The 25,186-nt window shown below is 51.4% G+C and overlaps 1 pseudogene; it reads left to right on the top strand.

Annotated features, from left to right (window-relative positions):
• LOC137527762 (uncharacterized) overlaps positions 1–25,186 on the top strand; it is a 205,656-nt pseudogene that overhangs the window by 136,310 nt on the left and 44,160 nt on the right.

The following is a 25,186-nucleotide window of genomic DNA, read 5'->3' as shown; positions in this document are numbered from 1 at the left end:
ATGCAGCGGGCGGCCAGGTATGTGCAGCGTGCGCAGTGACATGCAGCGGGCGGCCAGGTGTGTGCAGCGTGCGCAGTAACATGCAGCGGGCAGCCAGGTGTGTGCAGCGTGCACAGTAACATGCAGCGGGCAGCCAGGTGTGTGCAGCATGCGCAGTAACATGCAGCGGGCAGCCAGGTATGTGCAGCGTGTGCAGTAACATGCAGCGGGCGGCCAGGTATGTGCAGCGTGCGCAGTAACATGCAGCGGGCGACCAGGTATGTGCAGCGTGCGCAGTAACATGCAGCGGGCGGCCAGGTATGTGCAGCGTGCGCAGTAACATGCAGCGGGCGGCCAGGTGTGTGCAGTGTGTGCAGTAACATGCAGCGGGTGGCCAGGTATGTGCAGCGTGCGCAGTAACATGCAGCGGGCAGCCAGGTATGTGCAGCGTGCGCAGTAACATGCAGCGGGCGGCCAGGTATGTGCAGCGTGCGCAGTAACATGCAGCGGGCAGCCAGGTGTGTGCAGCGTGCGCAGTAACATGCAGCGGGCAGCCAGGTGTGTGCAGCGTGCGCAGTAACATGCAGCGGGCGGCCAGGTATGTGCAGCGTGCGCAGTAACATGCAGCGGGCGGCCAGGTGTGTGCAGTGTGTGCAGTAACATGCAGCGGGTGGCCAGGTATGTGCAGCGTGCGCAGTAACATGCAGCGGGCAGCCAGGTATGTGCAGCGTGCGCAGTAACATGCAGCGGGCGGCCAGGTATGTGCAGCGTGCGCAGTAACATGCAGCGGGCAGCCAGGTGTGTGCAGCGTGCGCAGTAACATGCAGCGGGCAGCCAGGTGTGTGCAGCGTGCGCAGTAACATGCAGCGGGCGGCCAGGTATGTGCAGCGTGCGCGGTAACATGCAGCGGGCGGCCAGGTATATGCAGTGTGTGCAGTAACATACAGCGGGCGGCCAGGTGTGTGCAGCGTGAGCAGTAACATGCAGCGGGCGGCCAGGTATGTGCAGCGTGCGCAGTAACATGCAGCGGGCGGCCAGGTATGTGCAGCGTGCGCAGTGACATGCAGCGGGCGGCCAGGTGTGTGCAGCGTGCGCAGTAACATGCAGCGGGCAGCCAGGTGTGTGCAGCGTGCACAGTAACATGCAGCGGGCAGCCAGGTGTGTGCAGCATGCGCAGTAACATGCAGCGGGCAGCCAGGTATGTGCAGCGTGTGCAGTAACATGCAGCGGGCGGCCAGGTATGTGCAGCGTGCGCAGTAACATGCAGCGGGCGACCAGGTATGTGCAGCGTGCGCAGTAACATGCAGCGGGCGGCCAGGTATGTGCAGCGTGCGCAGTAACATGCAGCGGGCGGCCAGGTGTGTGCAGTGTGTGCAGTAACATGCAGCGGGTGGCCAGGTATGTGCAGCGTGCGCAGTAACATGCAGCGGGCAGCCAGGTGTGTGCAGCGTGCGCAGTAACATGCAGCGGGTGGCCAGGTGTGTGCAGCATGCGCAGTAACATGCAGCGGGTGGCCAGGTGTGTGCAGCGTGCGCAGTAACATGCAGCGGGCGGCCAGGTATGTGCAGCGTGCGCAGTAACATGCAGCGGGCGGCCAGGTATGTGCAGCGTGCGCAGTAACATGCAGCGGGCGGCCAGGTGTGTGCAGCGTGCGCAGTAACATGCAGCGGGCGGCCAGGTGTGTGCAGCGTGCGCAGTAACATGCAGCGGGCGGCCAGGTATGTGCAGCGTGCGCAGTAACATGCAGCGGGCGGCCAGGTGTGTGCAGCGTGCGCAGTAACATGCAGCGGGCAGCCAGGTGTGTGCAGCGTGCACAGTAACATGCAGCGGGCGGCCAGGTGTATGCAGCGGGCGGCCAGGTGTGTGCAGTGTGTGCAGTAACATGCAGCGGGTGGCCAGGTATGTGCAGCGTGCGCAGTAACATGCAGCGGGCAGCCAGGTGTGTGCAGCGTGCGCAGTAACATGCAGCGGGTGGCCAGGTGTGTGCAGCATGCGCAGTAACATGCAGCGGGTGGCCAGGTGTGTGCAGCGTGCGCAGTAACATGCAGCGGACGGCCAGGTGTGTGCAGCGTGCGCAGTAACATGCAGCGGGCGGCCAGGTGTGAGCAGCGTGCGCAGTAACATGCAGCGGGCGGCCAGGTATGTGCAGCGTGCGCAGTAACATGCAGCGGGCGGCCAGGTGTGTGCAGCATGCGCAGTAACATGCAGCGGGCGGCCAGGTGTGTGCAGAGTGCGCAGTAACATGCAGCGGGCGGCCAGGTGTATGCAGCGGGCGGCCAGGTGTGTGCAGTGTGTGCAGTAACATGCAGCGGGTGGCCAGGTATGTGCAGCGTGCGCAGTAACATGCAGCGGGCAGCCAGGTGTGTGCAGCGTGCGCAGTAACATGCAGCGGGTGGCCAGGTGTGTGCAGCATGCGCAGTAACATGCAGCGGGTGGCCAGGTGTGTGCAGCGTGCGCAGTAACATGCAGCGGACGGCCAGGTGTGTGCAGCGTGCGCAGTAACATGCAGCGGGCGGCCAGGTGTGTGCAGCGTGCGCAGTAACATGCAGCGGGCGGCCAGGTATGTGCAGCGTGCGCAGTAACATGCAGCGGGCGGCCAGGTGTGTGCAGCATGCGCAGTAACATGCAGTGGGCGGCGACGAGAAACACAGACCTAGAGTCCATTTTTATACGGGCTTGGGTCTGCTAGTTGTGTATAGATTTATTGTCCAGCACTGCGTAATATGTTGGTGCTTTATAAATACAATAAATAATAATAATACCCTCCCATATCACTGCAAACCGGCTGATATTATGTACCACTATTTGTAGCCGCAGTTTATCGGCTGGCTGCCCAATTTTCCCTTTGTAGCCCCAATTAACAAGGTCGCCTATTTCAATTTCACATTATATACAACGCCACAAATATGTTGGCGCTTAAAAAAAATCAATAATAATATACAGTATAAGCAAGAAGTTTTAAACCAGGATGATACCATTTATTGGCTAACTAAAAATGAATAAAAATAAGCAAGCTTTTGGCCTTGCAGCCTTCGTCTGGCTTATATCCTGTTAGTTTGCAAACTGGTGGTACAGACAGCTATATACATTAGGGTGACCATATTTTAATTTCCAAAAAAGAGGACGATCACAACAGCATGTGGGCGTGGTCATGGGTGGGGCCAAATATACAAGACCTTAGCAGTGTGCTGTCCAACTTCACGGGCATGGAGGGCCGTTTTTTTTTTTCCAGACCACATGGTGGTGGAGGGCCGACCGACCACAAAATGCAATCAGATTCGCAGAAGATTTCCCCACAAAATGCAATAAAATCACACAGGCAGGTGACAAATGACAATCATGGTGAGAACTCCAGAGAAGACTTTAAAAACCATGCTAGTTAAGCACAATGATTTAGTATTCTGGCTGAACTGGATGGCTGTATGTCTTCTGTTCAACCTAAACCTGTAACTGCTGAGAAAAGACAAGTTAAACATGCTGTACTGAACGTTTTGCCATTTATTTGCCCATACTGAAAGCTGGATATCTCAGTGATTTAACTGAACACTTTGGGGTTAATTTAAGCTAACAAAGGTGTTTATGATGAAGTACAGGAATACAGGAGGCTCTGCCAGTCTCTCACACAAGTCAGAAAGCAGCCCTCCTGGAGTCTAGGGACTGTCAAAAACCTTTAAACTTTTTTAACGCCTTATCCACACATGCAGTCATTATAACAGTGGTGAGAGAGCAGCCAGATATTTGCCCAGGGACCCTCCAGGCAAGCTCTGCATCATGCTGTGTATATTTACAAGCTTGCCTGCCCTCTAATTGCACTTTTATTAGCTAGCCTTGTGTTTCACATTACCTTACCACAACAAACCTGAATACACCAGACTTGCCCTAAATCACTGAATGAAAGGCTGCCTGGGGGGAGATTGCCCCCCTTCCCCCCTGGCCAGTCTGTGCCTGACTCACACACTGAACAAAGCAGCTCTGCTCCCAAATCCAAATCCAAATCCAAAAAAAGCTTTATTGGCAGGACCAAATACATTTAGCATTGCCAAAGCAAAACAAGACAAAACATTAACATGGGGGGGGGGGGGGGTTGTGGGAATAGGGAAGGATATAGGGAGTTGGGGTATATAGTCCATAGGTGTGTGGATGATGTAAGGGGCAGCATGGGGGACTGGGATATACAGTCCATAGGGGGGTATTGGGGGGGAATACAGTCCATGTGGTATCATGTTCCTCTCAGTTGGTGGCAGGCTGTGACATATCGGGCAGCTATTTGCACGGTTGTTTCCTCCTCCCCCAGTAGGATGTAGAGTTTCCGCTCCTCATCTGTGGAGGTAAAATCCTGGATGTGGGCGGAGAGTCTCTGGAAGTGGGCGGTCCTCACAGGTGCGTATTTGCTGCAGTGTAGCAGGAAGTGGGCCTCATCCTCCAAGACCTCCTGGTCGCATTGTCTGCACAGTCTCTCCTCCCGGGGCTTCCATGTCTGTCTGTGCCGCCCTGTCTCTATCTCCAGGCTGTGGGCACTCAGACGGTACAAACTCAAGACCTGTCTGTCTTTGTGGTGATGTAGCCTCCCCAGATATGGAGCCATTGTGTACTCCCTCTGTAGTGATTGATAGACAGCGAGTTTCTTGGAATTCTTTATGTCACTTCTCCATTCCTCTATGTATCGTTCCTTGCAGCTTTCTATAGTCTGTTTTATTTGGGCTTTTGTCAGCCTGTGTTGGTGGCCTTGGCTGGGCTGGCTGCTGATGCTTTGCTTGAGAGCGCGTGGTATGGCCTCGCCCCCCTGGCTCAGTGAGGCTTTATGGTGGTAAGTGCTGGGGTTGCTGCTCTGTATATGCGCCCAGTATGAGAGTGCCCTCTGCTGGATAGTAAGCCATAGTGGGAACCTGCCTAGCTCTGCCCGGCAAGCTGAGTTTGAAGTGCTTCGATGGACTTGGAGGAGATACTTGCAGAACTCTAGATGGAAGATTTCTGTTGGGCTGGAGTCCCATTTTGATTGGTCAGGGTAGGTGACCGGGCCCCATACCTCACTGCTATAGAGCAGGATTGGGGTGATGATGCTGTCGAATATCTTTGCCCACACTCTCACTGGTGGTTTTAGGTGGTAAAGCTGTCTTCTGATGGCATAAAATGTTCTGCGGGCTTTGTCTTTCAGGGCCTGTACTGCTGGTTTAAAGCTTCCTGATTGGTTGATCTCCAGCCCCAGGTAGGTGTAGCTGTTAGTGGACACCAGTGGGGAGCCATTTAATATAAATGAGGAGGTAGGGGTTTTATTTCCATTCTTCCTCTGGAACACCATCACTTTTGTCTTCTTTGGGTTGATGGGCAGTGCCCATGTGGTACAGAAAGTCTCCAATACTGACAGGCTGTCCTGTAGTCCTTTCTCTGTTGGGGAGAGCAGCACAAGGTCATCTGCATACAGCAGGAACTTCACCTCACGGTCATGCAGGAGGAGGCCTGGAGCTGGGAAGGATTCCAGGGCTACAGCCAGTTGGTTAATGTATATGTTAAAGAGTGTTGGGCTCAGACTGCAGCCCTGCCTGACTCCTCGACCCTGCTTGAAGAACGCACTTCTCTTCCCATCTACTTTCACACTGCATTGGTTCCCAGTATATGAACTCTTGATGACATCATAGGTTTTTCCTCCTATTCCACTCTCTAGGAGTTTTAGGAAAAGGCCTGGGTGCCACACTGAGTCAAACGCCTTCTTAAAATCAACAAAGCAAGCGTGTATTTTGCCACGTGAGTTGTGGACATGGGTCTTGATGAGGCTGTGCAGTGTGTAGATGTGGTCGGTTGTGCGGTGGTTTGGCATGAACCCGGCTTGGCTTTTGCTGAGTACGTCCTGCTGTGTGAGGAAGGAGAGGATCCTCTTATTGATGATGCTGTTAAACAGTTTCCCCAGTGTGCTGCTGACACAGATTCCTCTGTAGTTTGCTGGATCATATCTGTCTCCATTCTTGTAGATGGGTGTTATGAGGCCTTCACTCCAGGCCTGAGGAAAGGAGCCCGCCCTCAGGATAAGGTTGAATAGTCTTGCGAGTGCCTCATGTATGTCCGGGGGGCTGTATTTGATCATCTCTGGCAGGATGCCATCGGTACCGCTAGCCTTCTTACATTTTATCAGCTTTGTTCTTTCTCTTATTTCCTGCACCGTGATTGGTGTATCCAGAGGGTTTTGAAAGTCCTTGATTGTCTCCTCCATGTCCTTCAGTTTTGCGGCTATTTGTTTCTGCTCCAGGGTTTGGGCATTTTCTGGGATGTCTTTGTAGAGGTTCCTGAAGTAGTGGAGCCAGATGTGGCCATTTTGGATATGAAGAGGGCTTTTTTTAGGCTTTGCACCGATATGGTTCCAGGTCTCCCAGAATGAGTTGTCTTGGAGGGAGTCCTCCAGCTGTTGGAGTTTGTGGGAGATGTGGCTCTGTTTTTTCTGCCTGAGGGTGTCTTTGTATTGTCTCTGTAGGTGGTCATGGGTTTCCCTTAGGTCTCGGTTGTTGGGGTCTCTGTGTTTTTGGTTAGAGGCTGCCCTTAGCGAATTACGTAGAGCCTTGCATTCACTGTCAAACCATTTTTGGGACTGTTTATTTGTGGATCTCTTGAAGTTGGTCTGCTTGAGGCCTGCTTGTACTGCCATGGTATGTAGGATGTTACTGAAGTCCTTCACTGCATGGCTGACACCTTGTTGGTTTGGTTCATATGGGTTGTTATAAAAGTTTGTCAGCAGTTCTTGGATTTTGGCAGTTTTGGTCATGTTGGTGTATTCGGTGGCAGACTGTTTGGGCCATTTGAGGGGTGGTGGCAGCTTGTAGAGACCGGTCTGATGAGGCTGCTGTGTGGTTGGTTTGTCGGTGGATTTCAGGTACAGCAGGATTTGGCTGTGGTCTGACAGGTGTGTTTCAGGGGTGACTATGAGGGCATTGATGTTTATGGGATCTGTGTCTGTGACAGCATAATCTACCACACTGCTGCCTACGTGTGAGTTCATAGTGAATCTCCCAAGAGAGTCACCCCTGGTTCGCCCATTCATTATGTATAGGCCAAGGCTCCGACACAGGTTCAACAGGGCTTTCCCGCTTTTGTTTACTGTCTTGTCATAGCTGTTTCTTGCTGTCTGCATTGGTTCCTGGTAGTAGCTCTCTCCTCCAAGTATGTATGCGTTTCCCTCAGAGGTCAGATAGTCCTTCTCTGTGCCTGTTCTCGCATTAAGGTCTCCATAGATGAGTACTCTGCCCTGAGACTGGAAGTGGCTGGCTTCTCTTTGTAGGACCTCATAGATGTCAGGTTTGTAGTAAGGGGACTCTGTTGGGGGGATATATGCTGCACACAGGTACATGTCAGACTGAGAGGTGAGGATGGAGCTGTTTATTTTGATCCAGATGTGGCTGTCTCCTCGTTTGATAGCTTTAATGTGCTCTGTAAGCTCCTCCTTGTACCAGATTAGTATGCCTCCTGAACGACGACCCTGTTTAACGTTCTTGTTTTTCTGTGAAGATACAGAGAATTCCCTGTATCCCATGGGTGCAAGAGATTCATCCTCTGCCCGGGTCCATGTCTCCAGGAGGATTTGAATATCAATGTTTTCAAGTCTCTTTTTAAAGTCTGGATCATTTGTTTTGCATCCAAAAGCTGAGGCTTTCAGCCCTTGAATGTTCCAGCTACTGATAATGAGTGATGTCATTTTAGGTCTGTATACCTTGTAATGAGCAGGGATTGTCATAGGACTCAATATTTTCGGGGTGTCGCATCAGTATACTATATAAAGTGCTACACAAAGTCCTGATTTCCGCCGTGTTTCTGTCCTCCCTTGTTCCGTGTTGCCATTGTGGGTCAGGCGGTTTCCTCCGCATTTGTTGTGTTTGTGGCGTCTCTCTTTGGTAACGCTTTATTGGAGTTTGCCATCTGTGTGTTGGATTAGGTCTATCTTGGGGTCTCTGAGGTCTATCAAGTACCATGTCCTTAAACTCCTTTGCAAGGAGGCTGACTCCTTGTTTGCTAAGGTGCTTGTTGTTGTACAGGTGGTGAGCTGAGATTGTAGGGTGCTGTGCCAGTTGTATGCCTGGTGAGGATCTGAGACTGGAGGTCAGCTTTGCATTGATTTGTTGGATTGTCTGGTGAGAGATATCTTTTCTTGGGAGCAGGGAAGAGAGGATAATCTTTGTATTGGGGAATTTCAGCTGTGCCCTTTTTGCAATTTGTGACAGTTTGTCTGTGATGGTTTCTTGGTCTATGGTGTTTTGTTTAATGTCATTGGTCCCGGTGTGCAGGATGAGATGTTTTGGGTCAGTGAAATGAGGCTCATTAATGACCCCTGCTACTTGTTCAATAGTTGAGCAGGTGATTTTAATGACATTCTTCCCTGGAAAGAGTCTCTTTATGTCTAGGTATGTCCCATTAGAGTCTATAATCAGCACAATGTCAGGACTGCGAGGTCTATAGGAGCCATTTGCTTGGTGTTTAGGCTTAAGCTCTGGAGTGTTGGGTGGGGCAGTCTTGGCAGCATTTGGGGAGGGGTCTTGCTGGCAGTGGCTGGGCTCTGAGGTGTTGGGTGGGCATGTGTTGGTAGCATTTGGGGAGGGGTCTGGCTGGCTGTGGTGGTCTTTGGTGTTTACTGTATCTTGTGTGTGGTGTACAGTGCAGTCCTCAATCAGCGCACGACTTGTGGGAACCTTTGTACATTTTGTTGTCACCTCTTCTTTTGGCTGATTTAATATCTGTATTTTCCGGATCTCCTCCTTAAGCTGTGAATTCTCCTCCTGCAGTTGTTGAAGAGATGCTTTGATTTCACACAGAGCTTCAGTGTGCTCAGATTTCAGCCTGGCTAGTTCTTCTCTCAGTTGGTCATTTGCATTTTTCACACCTTGGCTTCTTTGATATTGTTCTCTGAAGAGGGTGAAGTCTATCTCTAGATTAGACAAACAATCTCTGAGGGTCTCCAGGGAGGGGTGTGATTGAGAGTCTCTGGGGGGCAGTTTTTCTCCCTGTTTTGTAGTTTGAGCCTCACATTTTTGTGTAGCAGGGTTATTTATGGTTTTATAGTTTTCTGCTTTCTCTCTGATATGGGGAAATAGCTTCTCAAATTCCTCCAGTCTGCATTTAGTACCTTGGATCAAGATGGTTCCACTGTTATAAACACTGATGGTTAATGCTGTCTGCTGGGGGGAGTCCTCATCCTGAGTTCTTATTTGCCTGCCTGTGTCCCCATCCTGGTTGATGTCCACAATTGTAATATCTTTGTAGTGTTCACATATTGCCTTGTGCCATGCGAGGATATGTTCTGTATATAATATTAAATTAGTTATGCTCCCTAGTTTGTTATAATCTGCACATAGAGTTTCTGTATTGTCTTTCAGTATTGCCTTCTTAATTGGCTTCCTTTGATCTTTGTTTGTTCCTTGTGGATATGTTATCCTTAGGATTCCTGACCTCCTGCTGGCTCTGCCTTCTGTCTCTGAGGCTTCAGTCTTGTCTATGCTGCTTTGCCTTTGCATTATCACAGTACTTTTCTTATTTTATATCTTTGTCTTTCTATTATAATGTATTGACAAGTTTATGCAGTTTATGCAGCTGTATGGCAGAAAGCCCTTACCTTGGAGAGGGCTTGTGTTCTGTTCCTCTGGATTTCTGTTATTTCTCTGAGGGCAGGGCAGGGGTCTCTTCAGCAGTCTGCTTGTTGTTATTCCATAAGCTTGTTTCTTTTATTTTGTCTGGATGTCCTTGTTTAAAATTGTTTAGTCCATGTCTTTAGTTTTTCATTAGTTTTTCATTCTGTCTGTATGTCTGTTCCTTGCTTTTGTGATGTCCTTCAATTTGCTCATTACAAGGTATAAGTTGTATAGAATCAGGAGCTCATTACAAGGTATAAGGCCCTGTTCATATTATGTGCGTGTGGAAAACGTGCAGAACGCATGTAGTAAACGCACTGGAAAAACGCATGCGTTTGTACGCGTTTGTACGCGTTTTTGTAATGCGTTTGTATGCGTTTTTTCCTTATGCGTTTTTGATCATACCTGGAAGAGTCAGCTACACTTCCGACGAGAAACGCACCTCCGAATACGCATACAAAAACGCATGCCATGCGTTTTTAGTGCGCGCCCATTGACTTTCATTATAATGCTTTTCTGTGCGCGACGCACAGAAATGCATCCAACTATGCGTTTCTGCCACGCATACGTTTGCCACGCGTATATGTGAACGAGGGCCATACCTTTGCATTGATTTTTCTGGCCCTCGCAAAACGCACACAAAACGCGTACCTTAAAAACGGACACAAACGCGTGCAGTGTGAACGGGGCCTAAGTTGGTCCTTCAATTTGCTCATTACAAGGTATAAGTTGTATAGAATCAGGAGCTCATTACAAGGTATAAGTTGTATAGAATCAGGAGCTCATTACAAGGTATAAGTTGTATAGAATCAGGAGCTCATCTTCAGTGCTGCTTACTCTCTCTTTCTCATTCTCACTCCCTCTGTGTTCAGTCACCCGGACATTTCAATAATCCGGGAGGACGGCCTGGACAGGTCGTGAAAAGTGGACCTGTCCGGGCAAAAGAGGACGCCTGGTCAGCCTAATATACATGCAACATCAAAAGGGAAAACAGATATTTTTTCAAGCATAAATACATGTCATTAAGATGCCTTAATTTACACAGACCATCGACCTGGGGTTGGAGGTTGTAAGCTAAGATAAGGATCCTTGTTTAATGGCCCGTACTCACGGGCTGCAAAAGTGGCCTGAACTGCAAAAGTGGCCTGTCGCCAGCACACGTGAGCGTGTGCGCGACAGGCTGGCGACAGCTCGTCGCCAGGTCCCTCCGCGTACACACGCGGAAGAGGGACCAGCTCTGCGACGGAAGCTGTCGCCGACGTTCCTCCCCCGCCGCCGGAAGCGCCGTATTGTAGTAAGAGGTTGCTGTCGCTAGTACGCATACTCACGTGGACTAGCGACAGTTGCGGCGGCAACTGTCGGCAGGCGATTGACCGCGCCAATCGCCCGGCGACAGCAGCGACGGTTCGGGGTGCGCGCCCGTGCAACGGCCCATACTCACGGGCGATCTGTCGCCGCAACACGCGCACCCCGCGTGTTGTGGCGACAATTGTAGCCCGTGAGTATGGGCCATAACACCTGCTCACAGACCTGGGAGTTGGACTGACACAGAGGTATCGTAAATTCTTAGTTCACAAGTTCAGCTATAATGGCTGAGAAAGTTCAAATATCATCAATCTCATACCAATATAGAAACTTGTTGTCCTTATTCAAACCGTTCTGCACAGCTTTGAACCAATTTATACATTTTGTTTCTGCTATTAATCGATCATTTGACGTTTTGAAGCCACCCTTCAGGGCAGTGACACGAAGATCATCCATGCTGTGTCCGTTGGACCGAAAGTGTGTAGCAACTGGGAGTCCAGATTTGGTATCATTAATAGTGTGCCTGTGTCCATTCATACGTTTGCGCAGAGTTTGTCCAGTTTCTCCTACGTACATAACATTGGGGCATTTAGCACACATGATCAGATATACCAGATTGGTGGAACCACAGGAAAATGTACCTTGTACTCTGTACTCCTGTTGTGAACCTGGTATCGTTACCCTGTCAGTGGAGTAAATGTGTCTGCAGGTCCCACATATTTTTTGTCGGCAGGGTGATGTTCCGTTTTGTTGAGGCCTATTCAAAGAACTCCTGACAATCAACCGTTTTAGATTGTGTGGTTGCCGATATGACAAAAGTGGAGGTTTAGGGAATATCGTTCTCAGTCTGTGATCCTTGTGTAAAATGGGATGTAGTTCCTTAGCAATCCTCCTTAAAATTTCCACGTGTGGGTTGTAGGTGACAACCAAACGGACACGTTCCTCTTTCTGGTTTTGCTTATATTTCAGGAGTTCAGTCCTGGGGATGTTGCTGGCTTTCCTGATTTGGGCCTCAGCCATGGGAGGACTGTAACCTTGTTTAATGAAAGTGTTCTTAAGGTGATCTAGGTGCTTGTCTCTGTCCATCCTGTCAGAACAAATCCGGTTGTACCTTTATAGCTTGGCTGTAAATTATAGAGTTCTTAATGTGCTTGGGATGAAAACTGTCATATCTTAGGTATGTGGGACGGTCTGTAGGTTTGCGATACACAGAGGTTTGTATGTTGTTACCCCTGATGCAGTGGCGGACATACGGCCGTGCAGGCCGTGCCGCCGCACGAGGGCCCCTGAAGTTCCGCTGCTTCAGGGGCCCATTAGTATTGCAGGTTTTTTTTTTTTTTTTTTTCTTTTCTTTTTTTAACCTGGGGGGCCCGACTCCTGTCCTCCCCCCTCACCTCGGGCCCCCCATCCCCCCTCACCTCGCCCCCCCCCCTCATGCGGCGGGAGAGCGGAAAATACAGGAAGTCTCCGGCCGGGGCTGCAGCAGACGCTAGAGGGCGGCAGCTGCCGCTTGGTCTCCAACTTGGAGACATATCGGAAACTAAGCAGCAGCTGCCTCTAGCGTCTGCTGCAGCCCTGGCCGGAGACTTCCTGTATTTTCTGCTCTCCCGCCGGCCGCCGCGCATACCGGGAGGGGGGCCCCGAGGTGAGTGAGTGAGGATAGGAGTCGGGCCCCCCACCCGGATAGCTACCCACCCGGCTACCTACCCCGCTACCTAACCACCCACCCGGCTACCTACCCGGCTACCTAACCACCCTGCCGGCTACCTACCCACCCACCCGGCTACCTAACCACCCTGCCGGCTACCTACCCACCCACCCGGCTACCTACCCACCCGGCTACCTAGCTACCCACCCGGCTACCTACCCCACTACCTAACCACCCTGCCGGCTACCTAACCACCCTGCCGGCTACCTACCCACCCACCCGGCTACCTACCCACCCGGCTACCTAGCTACCCACCCGGCTACCTAACCACCCTGCCGGCTACCTACCCGGCTACCTACCCACCCACCCGGCTACCTACCCACCTGGCTACCTAGCTACCCACCCGGCTACCTAACCACCCTGCCGGCTACCTACCTACCCACTCGGCTACCTAGCTACCCACCCGGCTACCTAACCACCCTGCCGGCTACCCACCCGGCTACCTACCCACCCACCCGGCTACCTACCCACCCGGCTACCTAGCTACCCACCCGGCTACCTAACCACCCTGCTGGCTACCTACCTACCCGACTACCTACCCACCCACCTGGCTACCTACCCACCCACCTGGCTACCTACCCACCCTGCCGGCTACCTACCCACCCACCTGGCTACCTACCCACCCGGCTACCTAGCTACCCACCCGGCTACCTAACCACCCTGCCGGCTACCTACCCGGCTACCTACCCACCCACCCGGCTACCTACCCACCCGGCTACCTACCTACCCACCCGGCTACCTACCCACCCGGCTACCTACACACCCACCCGGCTACCTACCCACCCACCCGGCTACCTACCCACCCACCCGGCTACCTAACCACCCACCCGGCTACCTAGCTACCCACCCGGCTACCTAGCTACCCACCCGGCTACCTAACCACCCTGCCGGTTACCTACCCACCCACCTGGCTACCTACCCACCCGGCTACCTAGCTACCCACCCGGCTACCTAACCACCCTGCCGGCTACCTACCCGGCTACCTACCCACCCACCCGGCTACCTACCCACCCGGCTACCTACCTACCCACCCGGCTACCTACCCACCCGGCTACCTACACACCCACCCGGCTACCTACCCACCCACCCGGCTACCTACCCACCCACCCGGCTACCTAACCACCCACCCGGCTACCTAGCTACCCACCCGGCTACCTACCTACCCACCCGGCTACCTACCCACCCGGCTACCTACACACCCACCCGGCTACCTACCCACCCACCCGGCTACCTACCCACCCACCCGGCTACCTAACCACCCACCCGGCTACCTAGCTACCCACCCGGCTACCTAGCTACCCACCCGGCTACCTAACCACCCTGCCGGTTACCTACCTACCCGGCTACCTACCCGGCTACCTACCCACCCGGATACCTACACACCCACCCAGCTACCTACCCGGCTACCTACCCACCCACCCGGCTACCTACCCACCCGGATACCTAACCACCCACCCGGGTACCTACCCGGCTACCTAACCACCCACCCGGCTACCTACCCGGCTACCTACCCACCAGGCTACCTACCTACCTACTCACCCGGCTACCTACCAACCCACCAGGCTACCTACCTAAAGACCCACCAGGCTACCTACCCACCCAGCTACCTAACCACCCACCTACCCACCCACCAGGCTACCTACCCACCCGCCTACCCAGCCACCCACCAGGCTACCCACCCGGCTACCCAGCCTCCCCACCAGGCTACTTACCCACCCGGCTAAGGGCTACCTACCTACCCACCCGGCTGCCTACCTACCTACCCACCAGGCTACCTATCCACCCAACCACCCATGGGAGCTGCGCGCCGGATGGAGGCTGGGACAGGAGGTCTGCTGCTGCAGGTGAGTAAATGTTTTTTTTTATTATTTATTTTAGCAGGTGTATGTTCTGGGCAGGTCTGCCACATGATTGCGTGTATGTTCTGGGCAGGTCTGCCACATGATTGCATGTATGTTCTGGGCAAATTTGCTACATGATTGCATGTGTTTTCTGGGCAAATCTGCCGACATGATTGCACGTATTTTCTGGGCATATCTGCCGACATGATTGCAGGTATTTTCTGGGCATATCTGCCGACATGATTGCAGGTATTTTCTGGGCATATCTGCCGACATGATTGCAGGTATTTTCTGGGCATATCTGCCGACATGATTGCAGGTATTTTCTGGGCATATCTGCCGACATCATTGCACGTATTTTCTGGGCATATCTGCCGACATGATTGCACGTATTTTCTGGGCATATCTGCCGACATGATTGCACGTATTTTCTGGGCAAATCTGCCGACATGATTGAATGTATTTTCTGGGCAAATCTGCTCACATTATGTGTATTTTCTTGAGAAAACCTGCACAATTATGTGAATTTTCTGGGGAAAGGGTCACCAAAACTTGGGCCCACTGTCTTTGCGTTGCACTTTTCAAGGGAACCTGAGGTGAGAATAATATTGAGGCTGCCATATTTCTCTCCTTTTAAGCAATACCAGTTGCCTGGTTGCCGTTCTGGTCCTCTGCCTCTTATTCTTTCAACCATAGACCCTGAACAAGCATGCAGCAGGTCAGGGGTTTCTGACAATATTGTCAGAACTGAGAAGATTAAGCTGCATGCTTGTTGCTGGTGTAATTCAGTTTATTACTGCAGCCAAATAGATCAGCAGGGCCGCCAGGCAACTAGTATTGTTTAAAAGGAAATAAATATGGCAGCCTCCATATCACTCTCACCCCGGGATCACTTTAAATTACAGTTAGCTCCGCCCTTTGGGCCCGGTCATTGCCACGCCCATTTTTTGCCGCGGCGCTGCGCGCCGCAGGTTCTATCCACGTCCATTTTTTGCCACGGCACACGAAGCGCCGCAGGTTATAGCCCCACCCATTTTTTGCCGCGGCGCGCTTTGCGCGCCGCAGGTCAGGGGGGCCCACAATTGATATTTTGCACAGGGGCCCACTGCTGCCTGTGTCCGCCACTGCCCTGATGTATATGGTGGTGTCCAGAAAGTTAATCTCTGTGTGAGATTAGGTAAGTTTCAATTTGATTGTAGGATGGAAGGCATTGAAGTTTCTGTGGAACTGGAGAAGATCATCCTCACTTGCGGACCAGATGATTAAAATATCATCAATGAAGCGGAAGTAGGCCATGGGTTTTATGCCACATGCATTGAGGTATTCCTCTTCGATTTTGGCCATGAAGAGATTTGCATACTGTGGTGCGAATCGCGAACCCATTGCCACGCCCATCTGCTGTAAATAGAGGTCCTGTCCATATATGATGTTGGAGCAACCAATATGAATTCTATTGGTTGTCTTGAGGAGGCGGTTCTTTCTTCATGCCTATTATGCGGGCTACAGGACGCATGAATGGTCACTTGTGCTTACATGCCTATTGGCCAGTGTTCTATTGCGTCATGTTGTACGCATAGTTTACTGTATCTGCGTTCGTGATGACTGCTTATTGGCCGCCTTCTTTGATTTGCCTTGATGTACGCATTGTTCATTGGCTGGTCCGCATATGTGTGCGGATTGGTCATCGCCTCTCAAGCGTCGTACTATACGCGTTGCCCATTTGCTGAGCCACGCATGTATGCGGATTGGCCGCCGCGTGTGACGCGTTGTGACGTACGCATGGCTCATTGGCTGATGCGTATGTTGAAGCGGATTGGTCGTCGCCTCTCAAGCGTCATTTTATACGCGTTGCCAATTGGCCGGGCCGCATGTATGTGTGGATTGGCTGCCGCGTGTGACGCGTTGTGACGTACGCATTGCCCATTGGCTGATGCGTAAGTTGAAGCGGATTGGTCGCCGCTTGGAGGCATAGGGGCCTTTCATTGGTTGACATTTGTCACAAGCTGATTGGCTGGAGCTGGCGAAAACGGCGTTTTTATATTGCAAACCGTATAGCTGGCTGGAAGCTCTCCCCATGTCCAGATATGAAGTCAGGAAAGCTGGAGATTATGTTGTTGATAATAGGTGAGAATTTTTAAGCACTTTTTTACCAATATTCATACTCAGTGGCCTCAATTCACAGAGCTTTATCAAACACTTTATCAAACGTTTGATAATTTTCTTCATGAGTAAAATCTAATTTTGAATTCACTAAGGTGTTATAGATTTATCAAATGTTTTATCGATGAAATTATCACTAAATCTATAACACCTTAGTGAATTAAAAATTAGATTTTACCCATGAGGTAAATTATCAAACGTTTGATAAAGTGTTTGATAAAGCTCCGTGAATTGAGGCCAGTGGCAGTGTTCTCCCCAGGATCAATCAGCCGGGCGGAGCGCCCAGGTAAGATAAGTTACCGCCCGGCTGATGAAATCGCTATCACCTCTAGTCGCACTCTTCACTGACAAGTGCCCGGCTGTCAGGATGTGCTTCTTCCCCTCTGCACACGAGATCTCGTCCTTCCCGGCGAGCTCCTGCATGCACTGATTGGCTCAGCGTATGGTAAGAGGTGTGACCATAGCGCTAGCTACTGACTGTCACTGCAGACTCATGACTGTTTTAGTGTAAGCTGTGCGGGGATGTGCTGGGCAGAGACTAGAGGCGGGCAGAGCGCAATCATTGACCGGCTGAACGTGTTAATTTATGTGCAGGAAGTTCAGCGTATAAAGCGGGACGGAGCAGTGCGGTGGTCTGTGATTTATAGCCAGTGGCGTAGCTACAAACCTCTGGGCCCCGATGCGGAATCTGGATGTGGGCCCCCCCACGGCAACAACAGCTCCCCTCCCCCGGCAACACCCGACGCACACACATATCCGAATCCCTATAGCCAGCTATAGGTCCCCCCAGTATAGGTAGCCAGGCATAGGTACGCCAGTATAGTTGCCCCCGGTATAGGTTAGCCAGGTAGGTGCCTCCAGCATAGGTAGCCAGTATAGTTGCCCCCAGTATAGGTTAGATAGGCAGGCGCCGCCAGTACAGGTTAGCTAGGTGGGTGCCTCTAATATAGGTAGCCAGAATAGTTGCCCCCAGCATAGGTTAGATAGGTAGGTGCCCCCAGTATAGGTTAGTTAGGTAGGTGCCTCCAATATAGGTAGCCAGTATAGTTGCCACCTGTATAGGCTAGCTAGGTGCCCCGAATACAGGTTAGACAATTAAGTGCCCCCAGGTTAGATAGGTAGGTGCCCCCCAGTATAGGTTAGATTAGGTAGCTGCCCCCCAGTATAGGTTAGATGAGGTAGGTGCCCCCCAGGATAGGTTAGGTAGCTGCCCCCCAGGATAGATTAGGTAGCTTTCCCCCAGGATAGGTTAGAGTAGGTAGCTGCCCCCCCCGGATAGGTTAGAGTAGGTAGCTGCCCCCCAGGATAGGTTAGGTAGGTAGCTGGCCCCCCAGGATAGGTTAGGTAGGTAGCTGGCCCCCCCAGGATAGGTTAGGTAGGTAGCTGGCCCCCCAGGATAGGTTAAGTAGGTAGCTGCCCCCCCAGGATAGGTTAGGTAGCTGCCCCCCAGGATAGGTTAGGTAGCTGCCCCCCCAGGATAGCTTAGGTAGGTAGCTGCCCCCCAGGATAGGTTAGGTAGGTAGCTGGCCCCCCAGGATAGGTTAGGTAGGTAGCTGGCCCCCCAGGATAGGTTAGGTAGGTAGCTGGCCCCCCAGGATAGGTTAGGTAGGTAGCTGGCCCCCCAGGATAGGTTAGGTAGGTAGCTGGCCCCCCAGGATAGGTTAGAGTAGGTAGCTGCCCCCCCGGATAGGTTAGAGTAGGTAGCTGCCCCCCAGGATAGGTTAGGTAGGTAGCTGGCCCCCCAGGATAGGTTAGGTAGGTAGCTGGCCCCCCAGGATAGGTTAGGTAGGTAGCTGGCCCCCCAGGATAGGTTAGGTAGGTAGCTGGCCCCCCAGGATAGGTTAGGTAGGTAGCTGCCCCCCAGGATAGGTTAGGTAGGTAGCTGGCCCCCCAGGATAGGTTAGGTAGGTAGCTGGCCCCCCAGGATAGGTTAGGTAGGTAGCTGGCCCCCCAGGATAGGTTAGGTAGGTAGCTGGCCCCCCAGGATAGGTTAGGTAGGTAGCTGGCCCCCCAGGGTAGGTTAGGTAGGTAGCTGCCCCCCAGGATAGGTTAGGTAGGTAGTTGGCCCCCCAGGGTAGGTTAGGTAGGTAAAATCTTCCAATGTTCACCTGTCACACACCTTGTTAGGCCTACGTCTAGGCCTCCGTGCCGGTGCTCGCCTCCTGCAGGTACACCACTCCTGCCTCAGTGCAGTACAATCGAACAAACGGAGACAGCACACAAATGGCTTCAGTCAAATAACTGTATTGAATAGCATGCAGAGGCACACATACGACATGTTTCGGGCGGAGCCCTTCCTCAGGTGACACCTGAGGAAGGGCTCCGCCCGAAACATGTCGTATGTGTGCCTCTGCATGCTATTCAATACAGTTATTTGACTGAAGCCATTTGTGTGCTGTCTCCGTTTGTTCGATAGGTTAGGTAGGTAGGTAGGTCGCTAGCTGCCCTCTCCCTCCCTTCCTCTCCTCCTCAGATGCAGAGTGCGCAGCGCACGGAAGCGCTGTAGGCGGAACTCACCTCCGTCCCTGCGCCGCTGGTCTCCTCCCGCTCTGTATAGATGTTGTTACACACTGCTTCCTGTTTAGCCGGAAGCAGTGTGTAACAGCAGATCTATGCAGAGCGGGAGGAGACCAGCTGCGCTTGGAACGCAGGCAGGTGAGTTCTGCCTACAGCGCTTCCGTGCGCTGCGCACTCTGCATCTGAGGGGGGGGGCCCGGGGAGAGGTCGGGCTGCCCTCCCCACGGCTGCAGCTCCCCCCTCCCAATAACGCACGCAGGGATCTCCGAGTCCAAACGGACATGGGCCCCCCGGGCCCCTCCCCCGCCTCTTCAGGAGCCGGGCCCGGTCGCCGAGGCGACCGTTGCGACCACAGGCCCTACGCCCCTGTTTATAGCACAGGGGAGAAACACGTGCTGGAGTCATAGGAGAGCTGACAGCAGGACGGAGCAGTGTGGTGGGCTGTGATTTATAGTGTTGTCCGGATCATGAACGATTCGGATCTTTGATCCGAATCTATTTTGTGAGTCGAACATCCGAATCATCAAAATGAGTGATTCGGATCGCAAAAGGGGGCGGGGCCAGGAGCGAAACGCCCCCTCTCAGCGGGCAGCAGGGTCCTGGAAGCAGAGCAGAGATGGATCGCTCTGTTGGAGGGGACTCAGGGGAGCCAGCCTTGCAGGGACAGGTAGAGGGGACATGGGTGCCACTGCCAGATATGTGTAGAGCACACATACTGGCTGAAATGTGCTGCTCATTATAGGCTGCCTGTTCCGTAGTTGTGCACAGTGATCACATTGGAAAGTTTTGGCTCAGCACAGCTCAGCTCAGTAACTTTGCAGGCACTGTGATTGCAGCGCAATATGATCCTCCTGGCTCCTGCACTCGCTCTGAACAGCTGCACTTATCTTTGGGGAATGCTTTCTTTCACTGTGACGTTTCCATTCAAAGTATACAGATGAACATGTATGTAGGTGAAATGTATGTAAAGCTGAGCATATGATTGCAGCATGTGGGTATTGTGTGCAAACAAACATTTCTGCTCTCTGCTCGTCCCTTCTCTGTCCACTCCCTGCCCTCTGTCCATCTTCTCCCCTTCTCTGCGTGTCCACCCCCCTCTCCTTCTCCTGTCCTGCTAGTCATTTCACCCCCGAATGCTTCCATTGTAAAATGATCCGAGATTCGGATCAAAGATTCGGATCTTTTCAATGATCCGATTCGAATCATCCGGACCATTGAAAAGATCCGAACTTCCCATCTCTAGTGATTTATAGCAGGAGGATCCCGGGCAGGTCACGGTGAGAGATAGAATGCTGTCTGGAGTCAGCTGCAATTTAAACTGCAGACTTAACTGTGTGAGAGCCAGTGGCTATGTTGTTGTTCTATATGTGTGCTTGTGACATGAAAGTCCGGTGTCCTGTGAAAGCCCAGACTGCAATCTAGTGATGGGTCGTTCACGAACGAGCCGGCTCTAAGAGCCGGCTCTTTGCTGTGAACGACAAGAGCCGGCTCTCAGTTTTAAAAGAGCCGATGCCTCAGCCGCCCCACACAGCTCTGATTTGCTGTGTAATAAAGGGCGCTGAGGCATGCTGGGAGATGTAGTCCTGTAGTTGCAGCTTGTAGGAGTGTATGGGGCGGAGCAGAGCAGTAGCAGGAGGGATTGCCCCAATCAGCGAAGCAGTCTGGAGTTGTCATGGAGACAGGGGCGGGGCTTTTACTCCGATTCTGAGTGGTGTCCAGTGATTTTTAATGAAGAGCCGATTGAGAGCCGTAAGAGCCGGCTCTTTAATGGGAGCCGATTCAGAAGAGCCGATTCTCTGAGAAGAGCCGGAATTCCCATCACTACTGCAATCCTTCATAAATAAATCTCTCCTGGACTCCTATGGGTCTGTTCTGCCTATCAAGCCAGGGAGGAGCTGATATATATCACACAGTGCGAGACCCCTCCTCCATACAATCCAAAGGGAGATGGCTCTCTGTCCATTAGCAGCAGCCAGTCATGTACCCTCAATCCACTAGCAACAAAGTGTGAGGCATCTAGTATGAACCCCTCACCCACATCAGCTGCACCAAGGGTGAGATCTCCCTCCGCACCTGATAGCTGTCAGTGGTATCTCCACAACCAGTAACACTCAGCACAATCTTCTCTCATACCTATTACCCAGGGTGTTCAAAATACCCCACCTGACACTTTTTCGTGATCTCACACACACACACACACACACACACACACACGTACGTCCCAACTCCCCAGCCCCCCCCCCCCCCCCCCCCCCCCGTGTGACCCCCCTCCTCCATTCATTGTGACCTTACTTCCCCACCCGGCTACTTTTTCATGCCACCCGGCTGGAAAAAAATTCTGGGGAGAACACTGCAGTGGGAGTGGTTTGATCTAGGGGGTGTGTTTTTTGGTATATCACACAGTTCCCCATCAGGTCCTCCATGCTGTTTATGCACTGTGATTCGTTGATTCAAACACTGACCACCGATTGGTGCTACTTTTGTATATAAGGAGTGGTGGAAGGTGATTGTGTGCATTGCAGTTTTGACAACTTGATAAAGAGCCCCATGGCTCGAAACAGCGGTCTGTCGTTGTTATATCACTGCTGATTTTAATCGATGTGATCAATAAAGAGATAACTATTTTCACATTACCAAGTTTTGAAAATATCTCCTTAGAGAAAACTCAGGTGAAAAGTTAATAGGATATTGGATGGCCTTTTTTCTTTTAGAAGACATTCTGCTGTGTTGCCTATAGGCTCGTACACACACCCAACAAAAGCGCACAACCAAACCAACGACGTGGCCGACCACATGACCAAGCAATTTCGCGACTTCTATTTTCTGCCAGGGCCAGATGTATCATAAGGCACTGTAGGCACGAGCCTATAGGCACCTGATGGTGGAAAGGTGGCTCACTCCCCTCCCCGAGAACCTCCCTCCCTCCTTCCCTGTGCAGAGTTCTGATGAGAGTGCAAATGAGGTTAGTCATCCAGCTTTAGGCTTTCCACTGCTGAGATTTCCCTCTAGCTACTTAATACTGAGGGCACCTCTAGCTACTTAATACTGAGGGTACCTCTGGCTACCTAATACTCAGGAGAACCTGTAGCTACATATGATGGGTAAGGGAGAAGTGACAGCCGGGACATCCAGTACACGTGTGGTGCATTTTGGTCGGAGTTTGTCGGTTCATGGAGGGAGAAGTCTAAGTTGTCAGAACATCTGTGCCTATAGGCTCCTGTGAGGTAAATCCGGGCCTGTTTTCTGCACACCAACCAACTGAATGGCCAACTCATCTGCATACTGCACAAGTGGAAGGACAGACTGCATGATGTTGCCACATTCAAAACAAGTACAAGTTGTTCAAACGACTTGTACACAAGCGGCCTGTTATCGGACGCTCATCTAGTTATTTGTCACATGTTCACACGTTCAACTATCATCCAACGGACAAAGTATGGACGATAGTGTATGAGTCTTATAATATATAGCTTATGCTAGATGCAGCCTGGTCAGACCATGGCACCATTTAAGAAAATGTTTCTCTTATCTCCTGACTGGCCATTTAGAAGTGTATGGCGATCTTTACACTTCGGTTCATTCCATGTTGTTCAATTGCCCCCCTCCCCTCCCCTTGCAGCAAGGTTCCAGGTTTGAATCTTGGCCATGACGGATCTACAATAAGGCACTGTAGGAGTCTGACAACAGGTGCCTTATGTGGCAGAGGCTGCTCCCTTCTCTTCCCAAATATCCCGTCTCGGCAGAGTTGGATGGTGATGTCACTCACCACCAGGCTCCAGTCCATCAGCCGCAGGCATGTAGATGGGGGCAGAGTTCTGAGGCTTAATCAGGGCCTCCTGCAAAATGTGAGAGTACCATAGTGGGCAGTGTGGGTATTGCATCCTCCTGCCTCTGTTCCTGCACTGCCCCTGCTGCAGCGCAGGTCAGCTGTGCATTCTTGCCATACACACTGTCATTTTCTGCCTGCCCTTCTCATTTTGGTGTGTGACTGTGTGGTTGTGGGGGGGGGGGGGGGGGGGAGTTTGAGGCAATGTAAGGTGGTGACTTAGTTGTGTGTAGCCCCACCCCCAATTGTGTGTAGCCTGTTTTTATAAAGTAACTAATTATACATATTTTTGTATTATTAAAGTAGAGGGGGCCTTATATATGATTTTGTTGGGAAGGCCCACTCTTTGAATTACACTGCTGCTAGGTTCATGTACATTTAGCTCTTTATGTGATATATATATATATAAAAAAAAAAAAAAAAAAAAAAAGGACCAGGATTGGGGTGTGGCCTGTGTTGAGAGGTGGAGTTTAAGGCACTAAAATCTCTGTGCCTACAAGCTCCTGAGGTGTACATCTGGCCCTGGCCAGAACACTATCTGCATGGTGTTTGTATCTCCTCCCCTTGTTTGCATGTATTTTCTCTGGTCTGGCTTTTCATCCCTCTGCAGCTTGCAGGGTTGGAGTAGCGGATTTATTGTAAATCATTTCTTATAAATGAAGACGCACCAACGTTCTCCTTTAGTTTATGAGAGCATATCTTCCATTACAAAGTTGTTGTTGGTAAAACTCCTGTTAGGAACATCGTGTTAATTTGTATCAGGGAATTAACAGAGATTTATGGATTTGTTCTCTGCCGCCAGGTCAGGAGCCTGTAGACTCGTGGTACGACGAAATAAAGAACTACGACTTCGGAAGGCCGGGATTCCGCGGCAACACAGGTAACACTGACGCTTCTGCAGAGAATACTGATAAGGGAATGATTGTATGGATTCTGTAAAGCATTGCATAATGGATAAGTCATAAAAAATCTAAAAAAGAAGTTTCAAAAATAGTTGCAAAGACTTCCAGGGACATATTTAGAGATAGAAGTAGAATCTGCCTTTGTTTTTTTTTTTCCACTGCCCTTTGCAGAATTTCTGTGGGCAATCTTTGGTGCATTCAGGAAGTAGTGCAGGAAGCTGTATAATGTGTGCAGCAGTGATGGAGCCAATCGCACTGCGATCCATACATCTGGGTTCTCTGCTTCAGGTGAGTTGCAGGGATTGCCCCATATGCACCGGAACAGGGGAGTTTAAAGGACATCTGTAAGCTATTTTAAAAAAAGTTCCACTTACACGGGGCTTCTACCGGTCCCCCGCAGCCGTCCTGTGCCTGCGCCAGAACAAAATGATCCTCTAGTCCCCCGCCACGGCTCACTTCCGACAGGGCTGCGCAGTTGCAGTGGCCAGCGACATTTAAGTCGCCGAAAACTGAAGTAAGCCACAATGGTGGACCGGAGCGCAGGACGTCTGTGGGGGTTGAAGCCCCAAGTAAAACTTTTTTTTTTTTATAGCTTACAGTTGTCCTTTAAAGTAGACCTGAACTCAGAACTTCCACTCTGCTTTAAAGATGAGCAACAGCATATTAACCTTTACAGAAAAACATTTCTTTGTTTCAGCTGATAAAAATCCTGCAATAAATCTGCAGTGTGTCCACTTCCCGCTTTCATGGAAGCAGACATAGGGTTAACATCCTGTGTTTACATATTCCGGTAGCTGTGTCTGCCGAGGACTGCTGAAATTCTGTGCTGATGCAGCGGAGATCAAATTACACTTGTGAATATTTGAAGATGAGGGGGAATTAGACAGGCTCATCTCTCTAAAAGCACACATGGTGCATTTCTCTCTTTTTTTCCTTGTCTCCTGTGCAAGAGTTCAGGTCCACAGCTCTTTAAAGTGAACTTGAGATGAGTGATTACCAATAAAATATACATACCTGGGGCTTCCTCCAGCCCCCTCTGGCCTGATCGCTCCCGCGCCGTCCTAATCTCGCTCTCTGTTCGCCCGCAATTGTCCCTGGAAAATCCATCAGTCGGTACATGCGCAGTCCGTCCTGGTGCGCTCCCCGGTCTCGTTTCCGTTGCCGGGAGCATTCTGCAGTAGCACTGTGCAGGCGCAGAACACTCCAGGTGACGTGAACGTGGCAGAAGCACGAGCACAGCCAGGCCGCGCATGCACAGTTGGCCCCAAACCGGAGGACTTTCCAGGGCCAATTGCGGGCAAACTGAGAGTGAGAAGAGGATGCCATGAGAGCGATCAGGCCAGAGG

The sequence above is a fragment of the Hyperolius riggenbachi genome, chromosome 8, assembly GCF_040937935.1.
Source record: "Hyperolius riggenbachi isolate aHypRig1 chromosome 8, aHypRig1.pri, whole genome shotgun sequence".
NCBI lineage: Eukaryota > Metazoa > Chordata > Amphibia > Anura > Hyperoliidae > Hyperolius > Hyperolius riggenbachi.
The sequence above is the reverse complement of the archived record's forward strand: the minus strand, read 5'-3'. Positions and strand labels throughout refer to the sequence as shown.